The sequence below is a fragment of the Pongo pygmaeus genome, chromosome 8 (assembly GCF_028885625.2).
Source record: "Pongo pygmaeus isolate AG05252 chromosome 8, NHGRI_mPonPyg2-v2.0_pri, whole genome shotgun sequence".
NCBI classification, from domain to species: Eukaryota; Metazoa; Chordata; class Mammalia; order Primates; family Hominidae; genus Pongo; species Pongo pygmaeus.
In genome coordinates, this window is record NC_072381.2 from 61,533,449 (window position 1) to 61,560,792 (window position 27,344).

Consider the following 27,344-nt stretch of genomic DNA (forward strand, 5'->3'; position numbering starts at 1 on the left):
CTGGCAAGAATATATTTTTTTGGACGGTAATTCTATTCTGTATTTTAAAATAATTAATAGTCAGGGGTTAGATCTATTTCCGCAAGGAGATGTCAATTATTGCTAAACCTGCATATAGTGCATAAAACTTGTTTGAGTGAAGAAGATGGGGTGCAGCATTCTGGGAACCATTACCCTCTATAAAATTTTATAATTGCATTTTCAAGAGGCCCAAGGCCATGTTTCATACAGATACTACATGCACAAAAGCAGCACATAAAGCATATTTGTTTATTGTACAGGCTGATGGAGAAATGAGAATTTCCACTGGGGCAGACAGCCAAGTTACTTTAAAACAGACTCCCACTTTACAAGCTAGATGGGGCTAGCCACGGCAGGAGAGGGTGATCAGAAATCCTGTCATCTAACTAAAGGTGACCTCCAGCTGTGAGGACTGTCTCCTGACTCAAAACTCCCAATGGGCTTTACCTAACTGCCTTTTGGAGACGAGCATTCCTTTATGTTATATTTATTCCTGTCTAACCCTTCTTAAGACACTTAGAATATCTTTGATGGGAGAATTCATATTTCAGTCAGGCTTGTTCCTCATTTGGGGTCTAGCACAGATGATAAAAACTCTGTATTCAGTGGTATTGACTGAATCTATCTCTGAGGGAAAATATACAGTTTAATAGAGTTTTTCTCTAACATATTTCTATATACCAAGAAGGTTCATGGTAAAATTGACCAGTCAGCAAATCATTTGCTACTAAAGGTATTTATTTCTCAGATTCTATAAATTTAAAGCATAAAACTTAACAAAATATATGGATACCTCCATTACCCAAACTCTGTTTCAAGAAATTCTAGCTCTCAATGTTCTGGAAAGTCACAATATGCATTTACATACTAAGAAATTTGAGAAACAGTGAATTTTTTAAAGCTTATTTTTGTTTAACCCCATGTTTCTATAAATTTTAATTTGCCACTAAAATATTTTATCGAACACCTAATCAGAATTTATATCTCATGACCCAAAGTCTAAACTTGTATATATAATTTTCCACTCAGCATTTCCATTAATATTTTTATGGGCATCTCTATTACTGAAGGTTCATGGTGGCAAACAGAAACTTCTGTAGCTACTTCAGCAGGAAGGTATTAAGCATATAATGTAGCTCATAGAATCTCTGAGAGCTGGAGTACCTGGCATGAGCACTGCAAATTCAGGAATAAGCAACATACTAACATTTGGACTAATCTGCCATAACCATCACTGGGCAGCAGCACCTCAGGGTCCACCACTAGCCACAAGTACTGCTGCTGGGACCAAGGCCGGTACTCACCCTTACCATTAATGGACACAACAGAATTACTTTCTTCACATGGATCTCTTTCAGATGCAAACATCATGCAGAAGCATTTGATTGTCAACATCTACGTGATACACTTCACATACTTCTACTGCAAGCAAACCTGGGAAGAGTTGTGACTTTTAGCTTGAAAAGTCCGAACCTAAATAGATGGAAATTCCCTAAACATTGTATGTCAATCAGACAGTCTTGATTATGCTGTAGTAACAACAACAGAAAATCTCAATGTCCTAAAACAAGTGGAGAGGGAGCTGATGGAAGGTGCTCAGTGCATCTGGGACATTCTGGAATGTCACCTGATAGAGGTGTCAATTTCAACATGTGATCACCAAGACAGAACAAAAGGGAGCATAGTAAATTGTGAAAGGGATCTTAAAACTTCCACCTAGAAATAATATACATTACTTCTACTTGCAATTTATTTGCCAAAGCAAATCACATAACCATGCCTAAAACTACAGAGGGCAGGAAAGTGCAACCCTATCCTGTCTGCAGAAGAAGAGAACTGAAATTTTTGTGAATGAACTTCCCGATTGCCATACATAGAAAAAGTGGGTAAAATATCCTGAGAAGCCAAGAAGTTTGACAAATGTTTGCCACATCACCACAAATATAAGATTGCATCAAATCTTGATTTTTCTCCCCAAACATTTTTCTTCCCTATTTTAGTATCACCAACCATTCTTTAAAATCTGTTTTGAATCCACTCACTTCTTTCCATTTCCATTGCTACTACTTTTGTCCAAGCCCCCATCATCTCAGGTGCCACTGCTCTGATCACGTGCCTTTCTACATGAACTCTGTCAATGACTTAGTACTAACTCTAAGGGTATTTAGAAGAGAAAACAAAACAACTTTACCTTCATTTGTAAGACTCATCTTTATCTATCTCCTGCCTAGTTCACCAGTAAACTGAATACCTTTTAGACCGTCAAAATTATTATCCTTTAGCCAGATATGGTGGCATGGACCCATAGTCCCAGCTACCCAGGAGGCTGAGGCTGCAATGAGCTATGATAGCACTACTGCCCTACAGCCTGGACAACAGTCTTAAAAAAACTATTTTTCTCTCCCTCAAGCCCTTGTTTATATTCTCTCTTTTACCTACTACAAACGAGATCATTGTTTTGTTGTTGTTGTTAGGCTATCTCTCACCTATCTTATTTTCCCCTACAAGGGTGGAATTCCACGGGGGCACAGATTTGGTCCTGTTCATCCCTGGATTCTAGCGCTTGGAATAGTGCCTGGCGTGCAGGCGTGTACATCCTTAGAGATCAGACAAAAAGGTCACACTTTAGTAAAGCCATCAAAAAGCTTCCAGCCTTCCACCCAAAATATAATTTTGTCTTTTTCTGTTCTCCTGTAGTGCTGTGTGCATCCTTCTACGAAAGAAATGCTTGCATTATTATATTTACTTTCTACTGCTGAAGGAGGAGCTTTTTTAGGCTAAGTACAATGGTTTACTTGATCAATGAGATATAATCTCTCAAAGTCCCTGGCACACTACCTTCATGCTCTTTATTTCCTTTCTTTTTTCCATAGTTTCTTCCTTCCTGTAGTCATTAGCAGCACAGTGGATTATTAATTAAATATCATCAATCAATTAGAAAGTGATGGATATTATACATCAAATAAACAGTAACTATTAACTTCCTATAAATATATACTTGTGCACACCACAAACAGATAAAATGCTCTATATATCTGTATAATACATTTTCAATAAAAGTTTATTATTTTCAATTTCTCATGTGTAGCACATGTGAGCACAGGCAGACACTTTTGTATAAATAGATACATGTTACATTTCTAAACTATAAATAGAATGTTCAGAGAGGGTGTATATTATTTCTATATAACTATATATAGACATGCATATAATACTGCATTTATATAGCAGCTTGTAAAACTTTAGGATAGAACGAGTTGCCAAATAAAAATAGAAGATTTTAAAAATAGAAATAGCATCTTTCCACTGAGGGAAAGGACTCACAAGTAGTGATTTTACAAACACATTGTGAAAAGCTGAGGGTTTTCTTGCGCAGTCAAAGAACTCCTGGGCAGTTGATTTGAGGTTGCATTTCTCAAAGTATAGCTCAAGGGCCAGCTACATCAGAGTCCTCCTGTGTGTCAAACATTCAGTTTCCAGGACATCACCCCAAACCCACCACTTCAGAATATCTGGGGACTGGGCCCATGAATCAGTATGTTTAACAAGCTTGACAGATGATTCTGTTGGATGCTGTGATCAGAGAATCATTGATCTAAGGCACCCTGCCTTGGGCAAACAGGCTTGTGTTGAAAGATGGGAGGCACGATGGGGAACAGCTGTGAGTGGGAAGTTAGAGATTCTGCGTGGGGAAGCACAGAAGGCTGGCTACATGGTGGGTGCTGGCATGCTTGGAGTGCTGGATTCAACAGGGTGTGGGTGATTAAAGAAGAAGGATTGTTTAAACGAGGACCTTATGTTCCCCTTCAAGGTTAAGGAAGCAAGACTCTCAGCTGTCTGCTTTTCCATTTCTTCTCTTTCATCTCCTCCTGTTCTTTGACCTTTCATCAACATGTTTTCCACCAGAAATATGCTCTGAATCTTGGTGGAGCTTAGCACTGCCTCCCTCTATTGTCTCCTCCCAGCATCTTAGGCTCTGGTTATGGACAGGGGCGTAAAATGGCAGCCACTTGGGAAAAGGCACTTCTGAAATCAGGTGACTACTGCTCCGCAGGCTCAGAGAATATCAGTGATGAGAGGCATCTTAGAGATTATTTAGGTTAACACTGTCTCTCATTTTAACTAAGGAAACAGCTTTAGAAAACAGTTAAGAAACTAAGATCAGAAAGCAACTTAGCAGCTGAGCTAATCTGGTATCCAGGCCTCTTCTCTCCCCCTTAATCTTTTTCCAGAAATGCTCTGTAATACATCTTTAAATAGTTATCTAAATTGAACAATTGTCTCTTGTCTTCTGTAGGCACCACGTAAATAATTTTAATGAATAAATGAAACATTGAATGATTGATCAACTGGATGATGAATGAACATATTGACGAAAAAAGAAAATTAAAAATGGTTTCAATATCACCTAGATATTCTATGGTTACTAGAAACCCAAATGTAGTCAATAAACTGGATTTTAGAAAAGAATTTTATTACCTGTAACATCAATGTTATTTCATAACATATATATGATACAAGCTCATAAGACATTTCCCATATACAATCCCATTTGGTCTTTCAAAATGTTAACAGATATTCATAAATTCATCAGATTTGTTTTAAAAACTGCCAATGTGAGACATTAAGAAATCTGACATTCTATGCATCTATCTACAAGCAGAATTAGAACACAAACCCAGACCTGTTGAATCCTTTTCTATTGACCATGCAGGAGAGAGAATCATATACAGAATCTCTTCTCAAAACATTTCTTAGGAGACACAAATAGTCTCACTCTGTGAATATTATTTAAGTCAAATATGTAGGAATGCTTCCTGTTTTACATGCAAATAAATTAAATTAGCTACAATATTCTTTTTAAGTGTCACAGTAGCTAGGTCTAAAATTTAAGAAGAAATGAACAAATATAGAGATGGGAAACAACAGTGCTTTTAAAGACTGGAATACGTGATGATCATGGTGGGCTTTGCTATGATCAACCATCTGGCCTCACCACCAGCTCGTGCATATCTCCCACTATTTCAAATACAACCCTTAATTCTAGCCACATGAGGCTACTCAGACCGTTAGTACATCACAGTAGATGCTGCCTGATCATTACATCTTCAGTTTTTAATTTGATAATAGTAAATATTGTTTTTTTTTACTAAAAAGGTAGTGTCTTTTACAACAAATATGTAAAATGTGTTTTATATATTTGTAAATAACATTCTAGGTTGTGTATAATAATTTTTGGCTTGTATATTATCTCAGGTTGGGGCTAAAATGACATCATCCGGAAAATATTCTTTCCTTTGTTTGTTTCTTTCTTTTTTTTTTTTTGAAATAGAGGCTCACTCTGTCACCCTGGCTGGAGTGCAGTGGCATAATCTCGGCCCACTGCAATCTCACCATGCCCAGCTAATTTTTTGTAGAAAATATATTTTTTTCAATGGCACCATTGCATTTATTCCATCACATCATTATTCTGTAATTAATTTAGCTAATTCCTAATAGTTAGAGCTACAAGTTGTTTCCATTATTTCACTCTTATGAATAGCTGAGGATCTTTATATATGAATAATGTATCTGTATTTGTAACTAGTTTTCATAGGATATATTTCTTGTTTATTTTTTCTTTGAGACAGGGTCTTACTCTGTTATCCAAGCTGAAGTGCAGTGGCACTATCACGGCTCACTGCAGCCTCAACCTCCTGGGCTCAAGCGATCCTCCCACCTCAGCCTCCAGACTAGGTGGGCCCACAGTTGCAGACCACCATGCCAGGCTAATGTTTCTGTAATTTTTGTAGAGATAAGGTCTTATTATGTTGCCCAGGCTGGTCTCAAACTCCTGAGCTCAGGCTATCCTCATGCCTCAATCTCCTAAAGCACTGGGATTACAGACTTGAGCCACCATGCCCAGCACAAGATGTATTTCTAAAAGTGAAAATACCGAGCACGTTAAATCCCTGTTCCATTCATATCAGGCCAAACCTATAAATATGTGTGCATTGACCAGGCATTTTTCTTTCAACAGGCTAGCTGAAGTACAGTGGTTATAACAATACATACATATATATATAGAGAGAGAGAGAGAGAGAGAAATGTAATTTATTTTCAATCAAAAAGATTAATCTTGGAAAATGACAATCGTTTATCATAACCTTAACCACTTGAGAGAACAATTGTAGCTACTGTTCCAGGTTTAACATATTTCTTGGAATAAACCAATATAACTCCCAGCACACAAAAATGCAGCAACTAGTTTAGCTGATGATTTTCTTTCTCTATTCCAATAAACAAACAAACAAACAAACAAACAGAATTCATTTGCATTCACCTGGAAGAGTTAGCAGGACTTCATCACCTTGCTACAAGATTATGTCAATTCTTTGGCAAAGTGCCACTGTTTAGGTTGCAGGCATTTCATTTCAACCATGTCTCAATCATATACAATAACGTATTTATCCACAATGTTAATGACAGCATATAGCTAGGACCTGCAGTCAGAAGCAACAGGTTCTGTAGATGTTTTGGTAAGATGCATATTGCTAGAACATAAGAAACTGTCTTACAAAAATGAAAAAGGCTTGTCAACTCAATGCAATGCCAGTGGGCCCAGTGTCTGAGTATGTTGCAATATCCCTACACAATGAAGGAAATTTTGCTCTTCTTTGCACTTCCTTCTTCTAAGAAAGAAACAGAATACTGGGTAGTCTCTTTGAAGTTCAGAAGCTACATACAACAAATTTGGGTTCCTTTGATCAAATGACCTCAAAGACTTCCATCTTTGATTTAATCTATTAGTTATGTACTGCTGCATAACAAATTAGCCCCAAACTTAAGACCTTAGAACAATAAAAATTTATTTTCTTATTGTTTCTGTGAGTCAGAAATCCAGAAACCTCTTCCTTGGGTCCTTTTGTTTAGGGTCTCTCATAAGGGGGCAATCAAGGTGTTTGGTGGGGCTGCAAAGTTCAACCTGGGGAGGATTTTCTTTTTTATTTTTATAATACTTTAAGTTTTAGGGTACATGTGCACAACGTGCGGGTTAGTTACATATGTATACATGTGCCATGTATGATGGGTGTGCTGCACCCATCAATTCATCATTTAACATTAGGTATATCTCCTAATGCTATCCCTTCCCCTCTCCCCCCACCCCACAACAGGCCCGCATGTGTGATGTTCCCCTTCCTGTGTCCATGTATTCTCATTATTCAATTCCCAGCTATGAGTGAGAACATGCGGTGTTGATTTTCTTAAAAACTCATTCATGAGGCTGTTTGCAAGCCTCAGAAGTTTGTCTTTCAAGCTCACTGGCTATTGGCCACATATTAACTACATGTGCTTCTATATGTTGCTATTCACAACATGGTAACTTTCTTTACCCAGAATTTTTTTTGTACCCTAACTTTGGAAGTAATATTCCATCACTTGAGCTGCCTTTCTCTCTGGCTTTGTTTCTTTGTTTATTTGTTTGCTTGTTTGCTTGTCTTACTAGAAAGTGAGTTATTAGGTCCAGCCCACAACCAAGAGGAGGGAATTCCTTAAGGGAAAGAATGAATACTGGAAGTGAGAGATTATTAGAAGCCACTTTAGAGGCTTCCTATCACTTTGGATATCAGAGCAAAATAAAGATTTCTGGATAGCCCAACCTATAGAGCAGATTTTTGCCTCTCAACCCTTAGGACCTAGTTAATCTAATGAAGCTCAAAGTACCTTATGATCAGTTTAGTCAGGATTTTTTTAAAAGGAGCCTGCTTTGCAGATTGCTGTGCATCAGGAATCAGCAAACATTTTTTGTAAAGAGTCAGAGTAAATATTTTAAGCTTTGCAGGCCACATACAGTCTGTCACATATTATTTATTTTTGTTTTTGTTTTCTTTAGTTTGGTTTTATGGGTTTTTTTACAGCCCTTTAAATATAAAAATCATTCCTAGCTCATTGGCCATACAAAACAGGCCACCAGCCATATTTGGCCCGTGGCTATAGTTTTCCACTTCATACTCAACACAATAAGATGGCCCCATTGGAAGTGCCATGGTGGGATTACAGATTCATTCCTGGGCAGCTCTAAAGGATAGTGAGTACATTATAAATGCCCATTGAGTAGGATCTGGTGATGCTTTCTGTTTTCTCCTTTTCCTGAATGGACAGCTTCAGATAAGAATCCACACTGATTCATGAGCAGTGGTGGTTTGCTCAGAGCAGTCAAAGACATGGAAGAACAAGATGTGAACGGTTGGAAGAAAAGAATGTAGATGAATCTCTTGCCATTGCTCTAAAGAGTAAGAATAGATGTGTTTCTTGTGATACTCCCCATATAATGATGTGTTCTGTGAGTGTCAGTGAGTCTTCATCCTTACACACTTAGGTGATCATTCAATAGACTCATAAACAAATGGCCATGGCTAGGCCTGGGCTCAACAGCATGTGCATTGCCTCATCAGGCTTTCTGCCAATGGCCACTGCTGACCTTCAAATACTCCTGATGCAAATGCAAATGTTGAGCTCTGTATTGGCTTCATAGGGCTGCTATAATAACTCACTACGAACTTGGTGGCTTCAAACAACAGCAATTTATTCTCTCACAGCTCTGGAGGCCAGGTGTCTGAAATCAGTTTCATTTGGCAGTCATTGAGATGTTGGCAGTGTCACATCCCCTCCATAGTCTCTAGGGGAAGATTCGTCTTTTGTCTTTTCTGCCTCTGGTGACTGCTATCATTCTTTGGCTTGTGGCTGCATCACTCCAATCTCTGCCTCCAGGGTCACATTGTCTTTGCCTCCCTCTCTGTGTCAAATCTCTCTATGCCTGTCTTATAAGGACACTTGTGATTGCATTCAGGACCCACCAAAATAATCCAGGATAATCTCCTCAACTGAGCAGTCTTAAGTTAATCATATCTGAAAAGATTATTTTTCTATGTAAGGAAACATTCACAAGCTCCAAATATCAGGACTTCATATTGTTGGAAAGCATTATTCAGCCTACGACAATCCTCAGTGTGTGCAACACTCAGAGAGGTCCAGGCAGCTAACTACTGTCAGGACAATTTTCCATCAATGGAATATATGTTAATTCCCATTTTAGATTTTCTTTCATTCCATGATTCTTCTTGCATCCTCATCCTTGACTCAAAGAGGTGACATCCTCATTTTCTGAGTTATAACTTATAAGAAAACATAGAGCAAAAGCTTCATGACCTTGAATTTGGCAGTTATTTCTTAGATATGACACTAAAGGCACAGACAACAAAAGAAAAATACAAATTGGATTTCATAAAAATTTTAAAATATTGTGCACCAAAAGACATTATCAGCAGAGCAAGAAGACAACACACAGAATAGGAGAAAATATTTACAAATGAAATATCTGATAAGGGATAGATATCCAGAATATATAGATAATTCTTAAAACTCAACAAGAAAGCAACAAATAACCCGATTTGAAAATAGGCCAAGGAATTGAATAGATATTTCTCCAAAGTATAAATAAAAGTGGCCAATAAGTAAGTGAAAAGATGCCTAATATCATTAATTATTAGGGAAATGCAAGTCAAAACTGCAATGAGATACCACCTCACATCCATTAGGATAGCTATTATAAACACACACACACATGCACACACAAAAAAAAAAAAAAAAAAAAACATAAATTAACAAGTGTTGTGGGCACATGGAGAGATTGGGAACCATTGTGTACTGTTGATGGAAATGTAAAATGGTACAGCCACTGTATAATGAAAAACAGTATGGCAGTTTCTCAAAAAATTGAATATAAAATTACAGATGATTAAGCAATTTCCTTCTGGGTTTATATCCAAAAGAATTGAAAGCAGGGTCTCAAAGAGATATTTGTATACCCATTTTTATAGCAGCATTATTCACAATAGCCAAATTGTGGAAGCAACCGAAAGGTTTATCAAAAAATGAATGGATAAGCAAAATGTAATAGGCATACAATCAAATATTATTCAGCCTTAAAAAGAACAGAAATTCTGACATATGCTACAGCATAGAGGAAACTTGAGGATATTATGCTAAGTGAAATAATCCAGTCACAAAAAGACAAATATTGTTTAATTCTACTTACATGAGGTACTTAAAGTAGTCAAAATCATAGAGACAGAAAGTAGAATGGTGTTTTGGAGGGGCTGGAGTAAGGGAAATGGGAGTTACTATTTAACGAGTGTAGACTTTCAGTTTTGCAAGATGAAAAGAGTTCTAGAGATGAAGAATGGTGATGGTTACACTACAATATGAGTGTACTTAAGACCACTGAACTGTACATTTAATAATGGTTAAGATGTTATGTGTATTTTTCCACAAGAAAGAAAATTAGAGAGAAAGAAGAACTGGTAGTGGGCTGGATCTGGCCTGTGCTCCATAGTTTGCTGACTTCTTATCTAGAATGATAAATCAAATCCTGATATATAAGGTTTGTCAATATTTTGGTCTAAATACTCCAACCGAAGCTGATATCAAGCCACCAAAGTGACCTCAATGCACATGGAGTTGCCAAAAAATGTTCAGTAGCACCCCATTATAGTGTTACCACCATTCAGATAGAGTAAATCACACCAAGAACACAGGTAACAGTAAAATGTAGTCAAGTACTTAGGAAGTGATGAGTTTTATGTATTTATTGATTTTGTAGTTAATATAACCTATTTCATTATAAATTTATATGATTTAATTTTGAATAATGGCTGTGTATAACAACTGGTTCACAAAATTCCTGAAAATTTAACATGGGCTCTCCTGAGCCAGCATGACGGGCTCTCCTGAGCCAGTATGACGGGCTCTCCTGAGCCAGCATGACGGGCTCTCCTGAGCCAGTATGACTGGCTCCAAGATAGCACTGGTTTCTTTCCCCCATAGGGCATATGAAAGTTCTAAACATAAAAGGCATCAGAAAATAGAAGAAACTTTTAGGTCTTCCACTCAACAACACCAATGAGAAGTCCTGGCCAAAACTTGTGCTTCTGTTCTCCTTATGGCAAGAGGAGTAGACACCTTACCCCAGCTTCTCAGACATCAGTTATCAGCAACCCCTCTCTCTAGGACATGTATCCAGTTTCATTAGAATTGTGCACAGGCCCTGGCCCTTTGTGAAAACCACCCTTCTCAATCATCTCTATTTTCCCCTATCTAGACCTTCCTTCCCTCCCCAAGAAGGACCACGTCTGCCTCCAGCAGCGTCACTGGAGAAACCTCTCCTCTTAGGCTACTCTTGTAATTGAAAACCTGGGGGAACTCAGGTTTCAGGTACTTGGCCAATTTGTGGTTTTTCGTCCCTCAAACAGGAAGGATGTTAAAACCCTTTTACCACACTCCCCCGTCTCTCCTATACCCAAGCAGAGTGAAAAAAGAAAGGGAAAAATAATACCTTTCATTCTTTTGTGATTTCTCCAGCAGTGAGGCTATATAGGAATTACTCATTTAAGGGATGGCCTGGCTACCTTTCTCCTGTTGGAACAGTGCACTCAATAAATGTTAACTATCATTTTTAATACATACAAGGAACCAGCTACATAGGATTTGATTAAAAATCTCACACTGGACTTACAAGAAAAAAATGGGTCAAAATAAAGGAAATATGGGCTCAAGCCATATATTTAATTTGTATTTATAATTTAATTATTTAATTATTATTTATTTTATTTTATATTTTTAAATGCCTAACAAAATTAGGTAAACTATGCCAAAGTGTGTGTTAAAGACAATGGCATTAACCTATATAGAGTTTAAGAACATCAGAAAACCAGTAGGAAAGTACCAGATATTCAAATTGCTTGGCCTTTAAATTCAGAGCCTGTGACAAAATCAGGTCTTTGGATTCACCAATAAACAGGCATTTTCATTTTTTCAAAATAAACAAAAAACACCTGTAAGGGTATCTGTACTTTTCTTAAGACAATTGCATTATTCCCAAGGATTCTCTGAGCTTCAGAAAATTAACAATTAGAGAAACATCTATTCATATGGAATGAAGTTGGACTAGACAAACTCTGACATTATATCAAATGGTAATATCCTATACAGTCCATATTTGTTATTTTTTGGCCAACAGAGCACCTCTTCTCCTTGTAACAGAGCCCTAGATTCCTTTTGATAATTATGAATTTCCCATCATTGTGTCTTTGGTGATTTGACAAGGTCCCACACCCTTACGTGATGCAGAGAGATGTGTCTGGCGGTCACCTGGCATCTTTTGAATAACTTTAATCTTGGTGATAATTCCTGGGCTAGAGCACTGCCTCCTTGGGAGAGCTGCCAGAACTCACTGTCTCAGGCCTCCTTGCTGCTGAGGCATAAGCTTCCCATTTATGCATCATCATTTGATTGATCTTCATGAGAGTTTGATTTGATTGAGAACAATGTGATAAGGAAGTGGCACACAGAATCCTCTTTTGGACTAAAGGGGAAGCAGGAGTTCCTGGCTTTTAGAGACAGCAAGTGCTAGTTGTCTGACATCCAGCATCTAGTGTAAGTGGTTCCATGATTTCTCCAAGTCCCAGCAGCGTTGGCATCTTCCCTAGAACAGTGTTGGTGTAGTTTGTGCATAGCTCCTGACTCTTAAGCTTTCAAACCTGAGGCTCTGGCCATCCTAGAGATTCTGTAAGATATTAACTTCCTCTATTAAATTTCTTTTCTGCTTGAACTACCTAGAGGAGCTTTGTTTTGTAACCAAGAATACTGATTAATACACTCCCTCATAGTTAAGAGAGAGTCATGTAATTCAAGCCATGCCAATAAGACTCTTTAATTTCTGGGACTTTAAATCTTAAGCTTCATGTGGAATCAAGAATGAAAAAAGAAAGAATGTGAAGCTTATTTTTCCTTATGACTGTATCCTTACCATCTGATTGAATATTTTCTACTACTTAAATTCCAGAACTGCCCTGGTCCCTATCCATTTCCTAACTCTGCTGCTCCGACCCATCTGTTCTGTGAGATACCTGATTTTCTTTGAATAAATTCCTTTTGTAGTTAACTTAGCCAGAGTTTGCTGGGTTATAAGAACCCCAACTGAAAAATGAAAAAAAATGAATGTACTTTCAAGCCTCTGCTATAAAAACAAAAGTGTGCATTCTATTTGATTTGATTTAACTAATGTTCTAGGCCAGGATAAATTTATCTATGATAAGAGGGGAAAAAAGTCAAACGGTGGTTGTCTCAGAGTGAAAGGGAGCAGTGAGTGACTGGAAATGGGCATGAGGGAATTTTCTGGGCTGTGACAGTTGCTGTAGATTGAATTATGTTGCTCAAAAAGACATGTTGAAGTCTAAACCCTGGTACCTGTAAGTGTGACCTTATCTGGAAATAGGATCTTTGCAGATGTAATCAAGTTAAGATGAGGTCATACTGGATTTGGGTGGATACAAGATCCACTGACTTGTGTCCTTTATAAGAAAAGAGACACACAGAGAAGAAAGCCATGTAAAGACAGAGGCAGAGATGGAGTGATGCAGCTGCAAACCAGGGAAATAGAAGCTGGGAAGAGGTAAGGAAGGATTCCTCCCTGGAGCCTTCAGGGGAAGCATGGCCCCACCCACACCTTGATTTCAGATTGGTAGCCTCCAGAACTGTGAGATAAATACATTTCTGTTGTAAGCCACCCAGGCTATTGTAAAAAGGCAGCCCCAGGACACAATACAAGGGTAACGTCTTATATCTGGATAGAATTTTGGGTTTCACAGGAGTACAAATTTGCCCAGACTCAGAGAATATACACTTAAGATATTTCAAATTCTTTGTATATAAATTTTATCTTTCCAAAAATAATACTATGAACAAATATCAAAATCGAATGAATGATATGTTTGTTGAAGGTTTTAGGATTGAGCTATATTAATACCTGCTGCTTTCTTTGAAATGCATTTTAAAAATAAGAGAGACTGATGGGTGATTAGAGGAATGGATAGATAAACAGATATATAATAAAGCAAATATAGCAGAATATTAATTTGTAGGATCTAAGTGGTGAATGTGTGGGTATTTGCAGTAAAATTCCTTCAACTTTTCTATTTGAAAATGTTCATAGAAAATTGTCAGACAAAATAATAATAAACCCTGTTGCATATTATAGTCTGGATTTTTCTGCCTTTCTTTCTTTAAGAAATGCATAAAGTCTGCAATGGTGAAAAATAATGCATTATTGTTTGTTTTCATTCTTTCACAGAATATGCTTGTTATGCTAAATAGACATGCGGCTTGCATCACCAAGATGAAGAAAAAAGATAAAACTTATGAAAGGATGAGAACAAAATACCCAGTATGTCTGTTGTAGGCAGGAGGAAGTATAAGGATTTACAGCTCTGATATAAGCCAAAATCCGAGGTTAACTCTTGGTCAGAATCTGATCAAGGAAAGCATTGTGGTCAATAGTGTAGTAGTTTCCTGAGTTTTAAAAGCTTATTTTTAAATTTCATAATTCTTATATTCCAACCATAAACAAAGTTGGAATCTAAATGTACAGAGAATTGTATGTGTAAGTTGGATTTAGAAATGTGCCAAAATATGCATATTGTGTTCTTTCAATCTCATATGACAAACGTAATCTTCTACCAAGTTGGGTGGCATTAACTTCCTTAAATGCACATACCTTGTTTAGTTAGAAAGCATAGAGAGGTTACATCTATTTCTGCTCACTCTAGTGCTATTCTGTCTTAAATGACTTGGACTCCTTCCTCATTTGGCTATTAAGGAAGTTGATTGGGCAAGTCATAAGTTTTAATCAAAAATCATAAACAGATAAATGAGATCTCTATAAACTAGGGCAACCCACTCACCATCTACAATATAGACATGTTGCATATGCTTATGTAAAGAGTGCTTTCAAATCCATGGTAAACAAAGTCCACGCTTGGCTAGCCCAGCTCAGAAATACAGAATCCAATACTGCAGCATAAAATAAAGCTGTATTTTTAACATAAACTGAACTGTTTTTTACAGCCTTAAATGCATAAATGTACCTTACGGCAACAATATCTTTCCAAGGAAGAATTTCCAGATTGAAGTTGAAGTTGTTCGTACTTGTATTTTCATTTCTAAAAATGCTCTGGTGATGGTCTATACAACTTGCCACATCCTTTGTGAATATTCACAACTAATTATTTTATTTACAAACATGTTTTTTCATACTTCATGTTAAGAAGTCTTTATCTCTTCATCCTAGGCAGAGGAGGAAGAAGATAATACAAATAACTGATCAGAGGAATAAAAAGTCCCTGCTTACTCTGAAGGGTCCAATACAAAAAGAATGTAACAAGAAGCGTGTGACGTCTTACATTTGGTTCCACAAAGTGTGCAGGAATAAATTAAGAAGGATGTGCTCATGCTTATATTGTAGCATGTGAGAAAAAAGGTTTAAGGGCTTTATGAAATTTTAATTTTGATAAGAAATAGCAGCATTCTAGATGCAGTGAAGCTCCACAATCAAGATAGAACTGCCGTGAATCTTTATGAACTGAATACTATTATATCAAAATAGATTTTTTTAAATATATGAAACAAATTGACAGAAACACATTAGATGTGAGAGGAATAATAAACTTCCCTTAGCTATTTTCACATAAAATAGGCACTAATAATAATAATAAATGTGTGTGTAAAACACCTTATAAAATAAAAATAAAGCATTGACAAAATGAGTTATTACAGACCTAAAATGTCTCAATAAACACTAGCAAAGATATCCTAAAGAAAATTATGAAAAACATTATGAACAAGTAGGATTAGCTCAGAGGTTCAATTGCAAGGACCTCGTGCAAGGATGGTCCAATATTAGAATATGTATTAATATTATTTCTTAAAACAATCCATTAAAGAAGATAAATATTAGAGTTATATTAATACATGTAGGAAGGCATTTGGTAAATAGCTTACATTCTTGATTTTTTAAAAAAATTTAAATAAAAAAGCTCAATTATAGTCAAAAACTTCCTTTTGGAATGCACATTATTGGCATTCCTTTTTATGATTTCACCACAGTTTTCTTAGTAATATTTTATTGTTTAAAATTAACTTTGTTTATAATTGTGGAATTGTGGATTACATTACCAATTTTTTTTTTTTTTTTAGAAGAGATGGAGTTTCTCCATGTTGGCCAGGTTGGTCTCAAACTTCTGACCTCAAGTGATTCACCGGACTCCGCCTTCCAAAGTGCTAGGATTACAGGCCTGAGCCACAGCACCTGGCCCATTACTGCTTTTTTACTTCCAAATATTGAATACCACTCTTTGTTAGCTACCATTTCTTTTTGAGGATAATACCTTGAAACACTCCTTGTCAGCTACCAGCTAGACAGTCCCCAGATTACACTTTCAGCTACATACTTTTATTGTGATTTTTGGTCGTTTGTAGTTATTATTTTCTGAATAACTCTGTTCACTACTATTTCTGGCACTTATTTTTAACTAGATATTAGAACTTTCTTAACTAAAGATCCTATAACCAGAAGTCAGAACACAGACTGCTATATATCATGGACTCAATTCAGATGAATAATTTGACATTTCCCGAAAAAATTTCAATTACGGTCATTTTCTTACCACCCAGTTTACTTAATGCCTGAATTATTATTCCTTTTTATTTTTATTTTATGTTCTTTTATGTTCAAATAATTGATCTTCATATATAGATGCTGATAGGAAATTTATATTTAAGAAATATACAGGTGTATGATACACTATTTTTTAGAATTTTTTTCCATATTTTATTACTATGAATTTTTCTTAACTATTCTATATCCCTTTTTATGCCATCCTCTAGTAAGACCATGTCTGGTTATTTTTACTTTAACTCTAAATGTTTAATTAGTGAAATGATGTACCTATTTTGAAGCTGGTATTCCCAAAACTTACCTAAAACTTCGGATGTACTGTAAAGAAAGAGACTGTTATCAAAAGGTAATGATAGGCCAGTTGTATGAAATGAGTTTATACGTATTCATTACATTTCTGTTTGCTTTTTATACTCTTCTATTGTTGTCTAACATTCTGTCTATGTTACACATTCTTACATTATTGCATGTTTTCCAAACTTGAAACAGATCTTTCTCGTTACTCTTAGAGTCTCACAAGATGTTCTTGTAGTTTACTAATGCCAGTTTAAAATATCATTAACCACAGTAACTCAACATTATCTGAATATAGGAAGATTTCTTTCTGTTACCTTTCTCCAAATAAAATTATTGTAACTTGTTAAATATGAAAGGTTTTGAAATATCTAAAACATCCAGAGAAAGTCTATTTGCTAATTATCTAGAGCAAATAGTATGTTTAATTAAATAGTAGTAGTCTGCAAGAAAGTCACATAATGAATAGTAAAATACAAAATCATTTGTACTGATGACAATTGTGGTATCACTATTCATATGTGATTGTCAGATTAGTATCTCTCTCCTTCTTAAAATGAAGCAATTTTCAAAAAAGGAAGAGGGCTTTTGATGTATGCTTTTATTAGATTAAAGATATATTGAATTTCCAATGATTCAATCTCTTGTTTTAATGTGCTTTAAATGTCAAATGAAATATTAGAGCAAGATATTTAAGTGATTTACTTATTTATGGTGTCATTTCTGTCATAATTTGATCTGTCAAACTCTTTATAGAATTAATCAGATAATAAACAGGTCTGATTACAAAATATCAATTTTAGTAGTTAAATCTTATTTTAATTGTTCAATTGAAAACTATTAAAATACAATGAAATGGCATGAGAAAGATAACCCCTTTTCCAATTTAGTTATAACTCACTTATAGTGTCCTTCCTTAAAAACAGTGGTATTTAAACGCAATCATATATTTAACCCTTTAACAAAAGTTGTAACAAGAAAAAGAATGAGACAGAAAATTCATAACTTCATCTAACAGCCAGAGTCTGATTTCAAATTCTACTGAGGCACATTTGTGTGATTGATATTATATTTTTTAATTACACAGAAGCGTTTCTTGAAATTTTTCTATTCAACAGTAAATGCTGATCAAAGTTTTGTCTAACCATAGCCATTAAAGTAATTATGTGAAGGCCTTAGTTTCCATTTCATTTTACCCATTTCAGTTACAAAATAAATTGCTCTATAATTTCTTTAAATAGAAATCTTTGTAGAATACATTATAAGTTTCCTGCTTTCTTCATCCTCTAATAATTCAATACTTGACCAATTTGTCTCTGATACCTTTGCAACATTCCAAGAATTTGGACCATATATTCACCTCTCTTATGGAAATTTAGCTCCTCCTGATGAGGTTCCTATCTTTCCATCCCATTTTCCCACCTTTCCCCACATCTTCCCAACATTACCACCATATCCTACGATAACACGTCTTTCATAGAGACTCAGTCTTTCTGCTTTTCTACCGTAGAAACAATAACAAAAGGAGTAGGCTCCCACTTGGTTAAACAAATCTTGGAGCAAGACAAAGATATTCTTAGGAAATGTTCTGGGTGTTTTGCTGGGTCACATCTTCCAGCTTTTAATTCTCCTTTCAAAAAATAGTTTGGCTGAGGTTTCATTTACATACCAAAAAATTTTCCCATTATAAGTGTACAATTCAATGACATTTAGTAAATTTATAAAATGATGCAGCCATAATCACAGTACAGTTTTAGAACATCCACCACACCCATTAAGTTCTCTTGTGCCTGTCTGCAGTTAAGACCTTCTTTCCCTGCCATCCCACCGCAGCCTCAGGCCACTAACAATTTGCATTTTCTGGAGCTTTTTATATAAGTGGAATCATACTACAAGCATTCTTTGTATCTGGTTTTTCTACACTTAGCAAAATAGGGTTTTTTTAATAATGATAAAAATTATGTAAAACTTCAATTCTTTTTTTCTTTCTCTTCTTTTTATTTTTTAATTTTTTATTTTTCCATAGGTTATTGGGACACAGATGGTGTTTGGTTACATGAGTAAGTTTTTTAGTGGTGATTTGTGAGATTTTGGTGCACCCATCACCCAAGTAGTATACACTGCACCCATCACCCAAGTAGTATACACTGCACCAAGTAGTATACTCGCCCCCTCCCACCCTTCCGCCCAAGCCCCCAAAGTCCATTGTATCATTCTTACACCTTTGCGTCCTCATAGCTTAGCTCCCACATATTAGTGAGAACATACAATGTTTGCTTTTCCATCCCTGAGTTACTTCACTTAGAATAATAGTCTCCAACCTCATCCAGGTTGCTGCAAATGCCATTAACCCATTCCTTTTTATGGCTGAATAGTATTCCATCATACACACACACACACACACACACACAGAGATATATCTCACAGTTTCTTTTTCCACTCATTGACTGATGGGCATTTGGGTTGGTTCCACAATTTTGCAATTGTGAATTGCTCTGCTATAAACATGCATGTGCAAGTATCTTTTTCGTTTAATGACTTCTTTTCTTCTGGGTAGATACCCAGTAGTGGGATTGCTGGATCAAATGGTAGTTCTACTTTTAGCTCTTTAGTCTCTTTAAGGAATTTCCATACTGCTTTCCATAGTGGCTGTACTAGTTTACATTCCCACCAGCAGCGTAGAAGTGTTCCCTGATCACCGAATCCATGCCAACATCTACTGTTTTTTGTTTTTTTGATTATGGCCATTCTTGCAGGAGTAAAGTGGTATCACATTGTGGTTTTGATTTGCCTTTCCCTGATCATTAGTGATGAACATTTTTTCATATGTTTGTTGGCCATTTGTATATCTTCATTTGAGAATTGTCTATTCATGTCCTTAGCCCACTTTTTGATGGGATTGTTTGTTTTTTCTTGCTGATTTGAGTTCGTTGTAGATTCTGGATATAGTTCTTTGTTAGATGTATAGATTGTGAAGATTTTCTCCCACTCTGTGGGTTGTCTGTTTACTCTGCTGACTGTTCCTTTTGCCGTGCAATAGCTCTTTAATTTAATTAAGTCCCAGCTATTTATCTTTGTTTTTATTGCATTTGCTTTTGCGTTCTTGGTCATGAAATCCTCACCTCAGCCAAGGTCTAGAAGAGTTTTTCCAATGTTATCTTCTAAAATTTTTATAGTTTCAAGTCTTAGATTTAAGTCCTTAAACCATCTTGAGTTGATTTTTGTATAAGGTAAGAGATGAGGATCCAGTTTCATTGTACTACATGTGGCTAGCCAATTATCCCAGCACCATTTGTTGAAAAGGTTGTCCTTTCCCCAGCAAAATGTTTTTGAAGTGCATTGTTTATCACATGTACCAGTAGTTTGTTCCTTTTTTTATTGCTGAATAATATGTCACTGCATGGAGGTACCACATGCATTTATCAATAAATCAGTTGTGGTACATTAAGATTGTGTCAACATTGGGGCTATTATAAACAATATGGCTATCACCATCTGTGTGCAAGCGTTTATGTGGACAAATGTTTTTATTTCTCTTAGAGATATATCTAGGAGTAGAATTGCTAGACCATATGGAAATTTTGTGTTTAACTTTTGATGAACTGCAAGGTTGTTTTCCTAAGTGGCTACAACATTTTACATTCACACCAACAACATGTAAGAGTTCAGTTTTTCCATATCCTCACCAACACTTGGTGTTGACTGTATTTTTTTATTACAGCCTTTTTAGAAGGGGTGTAGTAGTATCTCATTGTGATTTTAATTTGCATTTTCTGAATGAGTAATGACGGTTAGCATCTTTTCATATGCTTATTATCCATTTGCATATCTTCAGTGAAACATTAAATAGAATTGTCTTAATTTTACTTTGTGAGAACTTTTATATGTTCTGAATACATTTATCAGATATATGATTTACAGATTTTTCTTCAAGTATGTGCTTGTCTTTTCTTTTTGGTAGAAAACACAAGACTTTTTGGTGCTTACCTTTTTGGTAAAGGTGTCTTTTAAGGTACAAACTTTTAAAATTTGTATAAAGTTTAATTTACCAGGTTGTTATTTAGTGTCATATTAAGTGCTCTTTACCCAACCAAAGATCATTAAGAGTTTCTTCTATTTTTTTCTCTAAGTTTTAGTGTTTATCTCTTATATTTTGACATAATTGTTTTTTAGTTAACTGTGTGTGTGGTATGTGGTAAGGGTCTAAACACATTTATTTGGCATGTAAATATCCACTTGTCCCAGCATTATTTGTTAAAATAATATCCTCTCCCTACTAAATTGCCTTGGCCCTATTATTAAAAATCGAAAGACCATAAATACAAGGATTTATTTCCAGAATCTCATTTCCAGAAACCAATCTTATAAATCAATCTGTTTCGGCCGGGAGTGATGGCTCATGTCTGTAATCCCAGCACTTTGGGAGGTGAAAGCAGGCGGATCACCTGAGGTCAGGAGTTGGAGACCAGCCTGGTCAACATGGTGAAACACCATTTCTACTAAAAATGCAAAAAATTAGTCGGATGTGGTGGTGGGTGCCTGTAATCCCAGCTATTAAGGAGGCTGAGGCAAGAGAATTGCTTGAGCCTGGGAGGCAGAGGTTGCAGCGAGCAGAGATTGCACCATTGCACTCTAGCCTGGGCAACAAGAGCACAACTCTGTCTCAAAAATAAATAAATAAATAAATAAAATAAAATAAAATCTGTTTCATTGATTTCTTTATCCATCCTTTGATGAATACCATACTATTTTGATTACCTTGGCTTTAGAATGTTTTCAGATCAGATACTGTCCACTTTTGTTCTCTTTCAAAATTGTTTTTGGCTATTCTAGGTATTTTGACTTTCCAAATAAATTTTATTATTAGCTTGCCAAATGCTATTTTAAAAGCTTCCTGGTATTTTAACCATTAGACAAGCTTTCACTTCCAGTTAACCTGAGATGTGATTTACCCTCTCATCTAAATTATCAAAACAAATACATATAAAAATGAAAGGTAATGTGTTAGACATCAGGCAATGAAGGACAGTAATCCCTGAGGTATGGGGAAAAATGAGTCTTTTGATTCCCTTAGATTACTGCCTGGGAAAATGTTTCCAAGTCACAGCATAGATGGGGATACCCAGTAAGATCCCAATGTATTCTCGATAAGGGGATGGACTTGGGGGTCTGAGGAAGCCAAGATGAAGTACTAGAGAAGAAAAGCTTCACAGAGAGAAAACTCCAGAGAATTGTAGAAGATCCTTCTTTAGTAGTAGGCGAATACTAATGAGCAGCTTTCAAAAATGAGGAAGTTAAACGTATCTCAGATTGATATCTAAATTCATAAGCCCCATTTGTTACTTATACTGAAGTACAAAAGTGACAATGAAAATATTAAGAATCCAAAAATATGTGTAAGCATAAACGTATAATTTAATTTGTATGATTTTATGAGATTTAGAAGATGGAATGAAAAGGGAAAGTTATATTAATTTGGAAAACATTCCCCAACTTATCAAGACAACTAGAAATACAAATGAGGCAGTGACAAAAAAAACACTTGTCACACTTCCCACCATGAAAATTTACTACTCACTGACCTTTGATGAATTCAGCTCTCCAAGGAATTTTTGTGAATGCATAACTCATGCAGTGAAATTAACAGTCAATGATATATTTAATAACTAAGTGCAAAGTGATTTCAATAGTCTGTGTTTACTCGTCCCATTTTTGCCTTCTGTAAAAGTAATACATTTATGCATATTTGAAAATAAAACTGAAGCAATGCAAATCCAATTTCAGAACATTACATTTTGTCCTAACAGTACCTTATAAAGATACATTATCATTATCAGTATGTCAAAAGTGTTTTCATGTATTAACTTATTAGTCCTCCAACTGTATCTGTAATCCTTAATATTTAAAGTCCTGACATTACTTAAAAAGATTTTTATTTTAATTTGGGGAGCATGAAAATAGAAGTTCTGGCATACATTACAGAAGTCCCATCCTTTATAGACATTTTGGCACCAGAGAAAATTTTGTAAAATGAATTCTAATTCACTGATGGATTTCTATTATGCAATTTGAATAAGTACAATCACAATGAAGAAAAAAATTAACTTGGATCCCTACCACACTTTGTACAACAAAATAATTTCCAATTAGTCAAAATTTCAGATCTAAAAGATGAAATAGAAAAAGGTTAGAATTAAATATAATTGAATTTACTTATATTCTTGGGGACGTCAGAGATTTCTAAGTACCATATTAAAACAATAATGGAAAATTTTGAGATGTTTTGAGTAATTTAAATATATGAAAGTAAAAATTGACAAAATACCATAGATTCAATAAAAAGGTAACTGACAAATCAGGAAAATATATCTACGATATACATAAAGGTTAATGAGCTAACTAAATAGCTCATAAATCAATTACAAACTTAAGCCCTAATAAATTAGCAGAAACAATATCTGGGTTAAGGCCCTACAGTTTACAGAAAAGAAAATTTAAAAAATTACCTGAAATCAGAAGCTGTAAATACCCAACTTCTTTTATTGTTAAAGAATATAAATAAAAGTTAAGAACTCAAACCTCAAATTTGACAAGATTGAATACTGGAAAATGTATGGAGAAACAGGCACTCTTAGAAACTACTTATGAGTTTTAGGTAGGATAGAAATGCATGTGTTTAAAATATTCTTTTGCTTATCATTACATTTTATGTAATGCTTATCTTACATTTTATGTTTTTCTTTGTTTAATTCATTCTCCCTGAAGTATATCCTCAGGCATCCATTCAGCAAACTTCTGTTTGTGATATAATCAGCCTTTGCTTGAAAATATCTTCATTTCGCCCTCAAACTTGGATGATCATTTGATTAAAGTTTTAGGTAAATAATTCTAAGTTGGAAGTTAATAATTATTATTAGTTTGAGAACTCAAATATCTGGCTTCTTTCACTTTTCAAACATTTTACTATGAAAACCTACCAACACATGGCCTGAGTCCATTTTAAGCTCCCAGTGTGGGAATTCCTGCAGCGTAGGTGAGGTAGCATAAATTCAGCACAGTCTCAGGGTTCTGATCATCTTATCCTACTGGGCATTGCCATTGGATCCCTTAAATAACCATGACCACACCATTAACTGCCCCTAAACCACCGCAAAAACAGCCACATTTTCAGCATTTGTTTTTCCTTCTATGGTTTTAAGTTCTTCCTTAGATTCTGGCATTCTTGTATTAGTTGGTGCAAAAGTAATTGTGTTTTTCTTCCTCTAAAGGCAAAGGCAAAAACTGCAATTACAAACTGCAATTACTTTTGCACCAACCTATTCTTCTCTTTTCTTTGATAGATATCAGATAATAACTTTACCCAGGACCTAAGGTGTTTAGAGTGAAAGTATTTTAAAGTTACATTATTTTACCGTATTGCTGAATCCAGACTCACAGCTTTCTTCCATTTTTTCCCCTGAAATTTATGTCACTGTATATTAGTTCCGAAGTAGCCTAACACTAGATTCTTTTATTTTATTCTAATCTGAGAATCTCTGTCTTTTTACTACTGTGACGTGTTGGTGTTTATGTCAATTACTTACACATAGCATTTATTTCTACTATCTTATTTTGTACATTCTATTTACCATGTATTTTCTTTGTTGCTACTCTTTTTTTAATTTTTTTCTCTCCTGACTTCTACTGGATAGGTCAACTTTTGTAGCCTGTGGCTCTGTCTTCCAGAACATTAGCTTCTCTGCAGCTTTAGGGTAATTAGCCTGAGTCCAATTTAAGTTCCCAGTTGGAGAATTCCTATAGCCTAGGTAAGGCAGCATTAATTAAGCACAGACTCAGGGTTTTGTTTATTCATGGAAATTTTTTTATCTTTCCAGTAGAGAAAGAACTTCCTTGTCTCTCAAGGGGCTATTTTGCACAAGTTTTCTTTTTCTCCTTTTCCTTAAAATTCATCCTCCAGATGATGTTGTCTTTGTGCAGGGATCTTAGTCCCAAATCTCCATCAGTCGAAAGCCTAGGGCTATGGTCCTATAGGGAAAGGAAAGCCTGATTCTCCTGGACCTAACGTGGGGTTTGATAATTATCCACAAGGCCAACACAGCCTCACTTAGCTGGTTTGGTGCTTTCAGTACCTTCTTTGTTTCTGGAAAATGGAACTTCCTTTTTTTCTTATGAGATTAGCTATACATTAAATTTAAATCTGCCGTTTCTTCAGTTTGTAATTGAAATGGTTCCAGGTTTGCTTTCCCAGTATGTTGCCAGAACAAGAAAAACATTGTATGAAAATTAAAAACTTTCTAAAAACTTTCTATCTATCCAAGGATACCTCAGTATTTATAAAATTAATATAAAATGCTAACAACAATAATATCACAGATACTTTAAATCAAGTAGAAAATATATTAATGCTTCCACAAGAAAAAAAAATGCCAAACATATAAAAGAACATATGCACAAATGTTACTATGGCTAAGAAAAAATTTGAAATATACAGTTAAGTAAAATTCCAAAATACAAATTAAAACAGACTTTTGTTTTTCAACTTATATTGACAAAAGTTAATACACTTGATAATTATCAATATTGGTGGATACTTTCTGAGATGGGCACTCATACACTGCCAGAATGTTTCGAGGGCTTTAAAAATATATCACTTTGAGAGTATATTACCACAGAGCCCACAGAAATATAAATAACCATCAGAAAATATTACAAACAACACTATGCACACAAACTAGAAAATCTGTTAATAGGAGATATGGATAGATTCCTGAACACATACACCGTCCCAACACCAAAGCAGGAATAAATTGAATCCCTGAACAGACCAGTAATGAGCTCTGAAGTTGAATCAGTAATTAACACCTTACCAACCAAAAAAGCTCAGGACAAGACAGATTCACAGCCAAGTTCTACCAGAAATACAAAGAAGAGCCAACATTCCTAGTGAAGCTACTCAGAACAATTAGGAGGAAGGACTCCTCCCTAACTCATTCTATGAGACAAGCATCATCCTAATACCAAAACCTAGCAGAGACACAATAAAAAAGGGAAACTTTAGGTCAATATTTTTGATGAAGATAAATGCAAAAATCCTCAACAAAATATTGGCAAACTGAATCCAGCAGCACAACAAAAAGCTTATTCACAACAATCAAGTAGGCTTTATCCCTGGGATGCAAGGTTGGTTCAACATACTCAAATCAATAAATATGATTCATCAAGTAAAAAGAACTAAAGACAAAATTCACCTGATTATCTCAGTAGATGCAGAAAAAGCTTTCAATAAAATTCAACACCTCTTCATTTTAAAAACTCTCAATATACTAGGTGTTGAAGGAACATGCCTCAAAATAATAAGAGCCATCTATAGCAAGCCCACAGCCAACACCATACTGAATGAACAAAAGCTGGAAGCATTCCCCATGGAAACCAGCACAAGGTAAGTAAGAATGCCCTCTCTCACCATTCCTATCCAACATAGTATTGGAAGTCCTGGCCAGAGTAATCAGGAAAGAGAAAGGAATAAAGAACCTCCAAATAGCAAGAATAGAAATCAAACTATTCCTGTTTGCAGATGACATGATTCAACATCTGGAAAGCCCCATAGTCTCAGCCCAAAAGCTCCTTAAGCTGATAAACAACTTCAGTGGTCTCAGGATACAAAATCAATGTGCAAAAATCACTAGTATTCCTATCCTCCAACAATAGTCAAGTTGAGAGACAAATCAGGAATGCAATTCCATTCACAATCACCACAAAAAGAATAAAATACCTAGCAATACAGCAAAACATGGAGGTGAAAGATCTCTACAAGGAGAACTATAAACTGCTGCTCATAGAAATCACAGATGACCCAAACAAGTGGAAAAATATTCCATGCCCATGGATAGGAAGAATCAATATTGGTAAAATGGCCATACTGCCCAAAGCAATTTATAGATTCAATGCTCTTTCTATCAAACTGCTAATGACATTCTTCACAGAACTACAAAAAAACTAATTTTAAATTCATATGGAACCAAAAAAGAACCCAAATAGCCAAGGCAATCCTAAGCAAAAAGAACAAAACTGGAAGCATCATGCTACCTGACTTCAAGCTATATCACATGGCTACAATAACTAAAACAGCATGGTCCTGGTAGAAAAAACACACACATACACAAATGGAACATAATAGAAAGCCCAGAAATAAGGCCATCTGATGAAATAAGGCCCAATAAAATAAGGCCACCTACAATCATCTGATCTTTGACAAATCTAACAAAAACAAGCAATGGGGAAAAGACTCCCAATCCAATAAATGGTGCTGGAATAACTGGCCAACCATATGCAGAAGACTGAAACTGGACTCCTTCTTTATGCCATATACAAAAATCAACTCAAGATGGATTAAAGACTTAAATATAATACCCAAAACTATAAGAACCCTGGAAGACAACCTAGGCAATACTATCCTGGACCTAGGAATAAGCAAAGA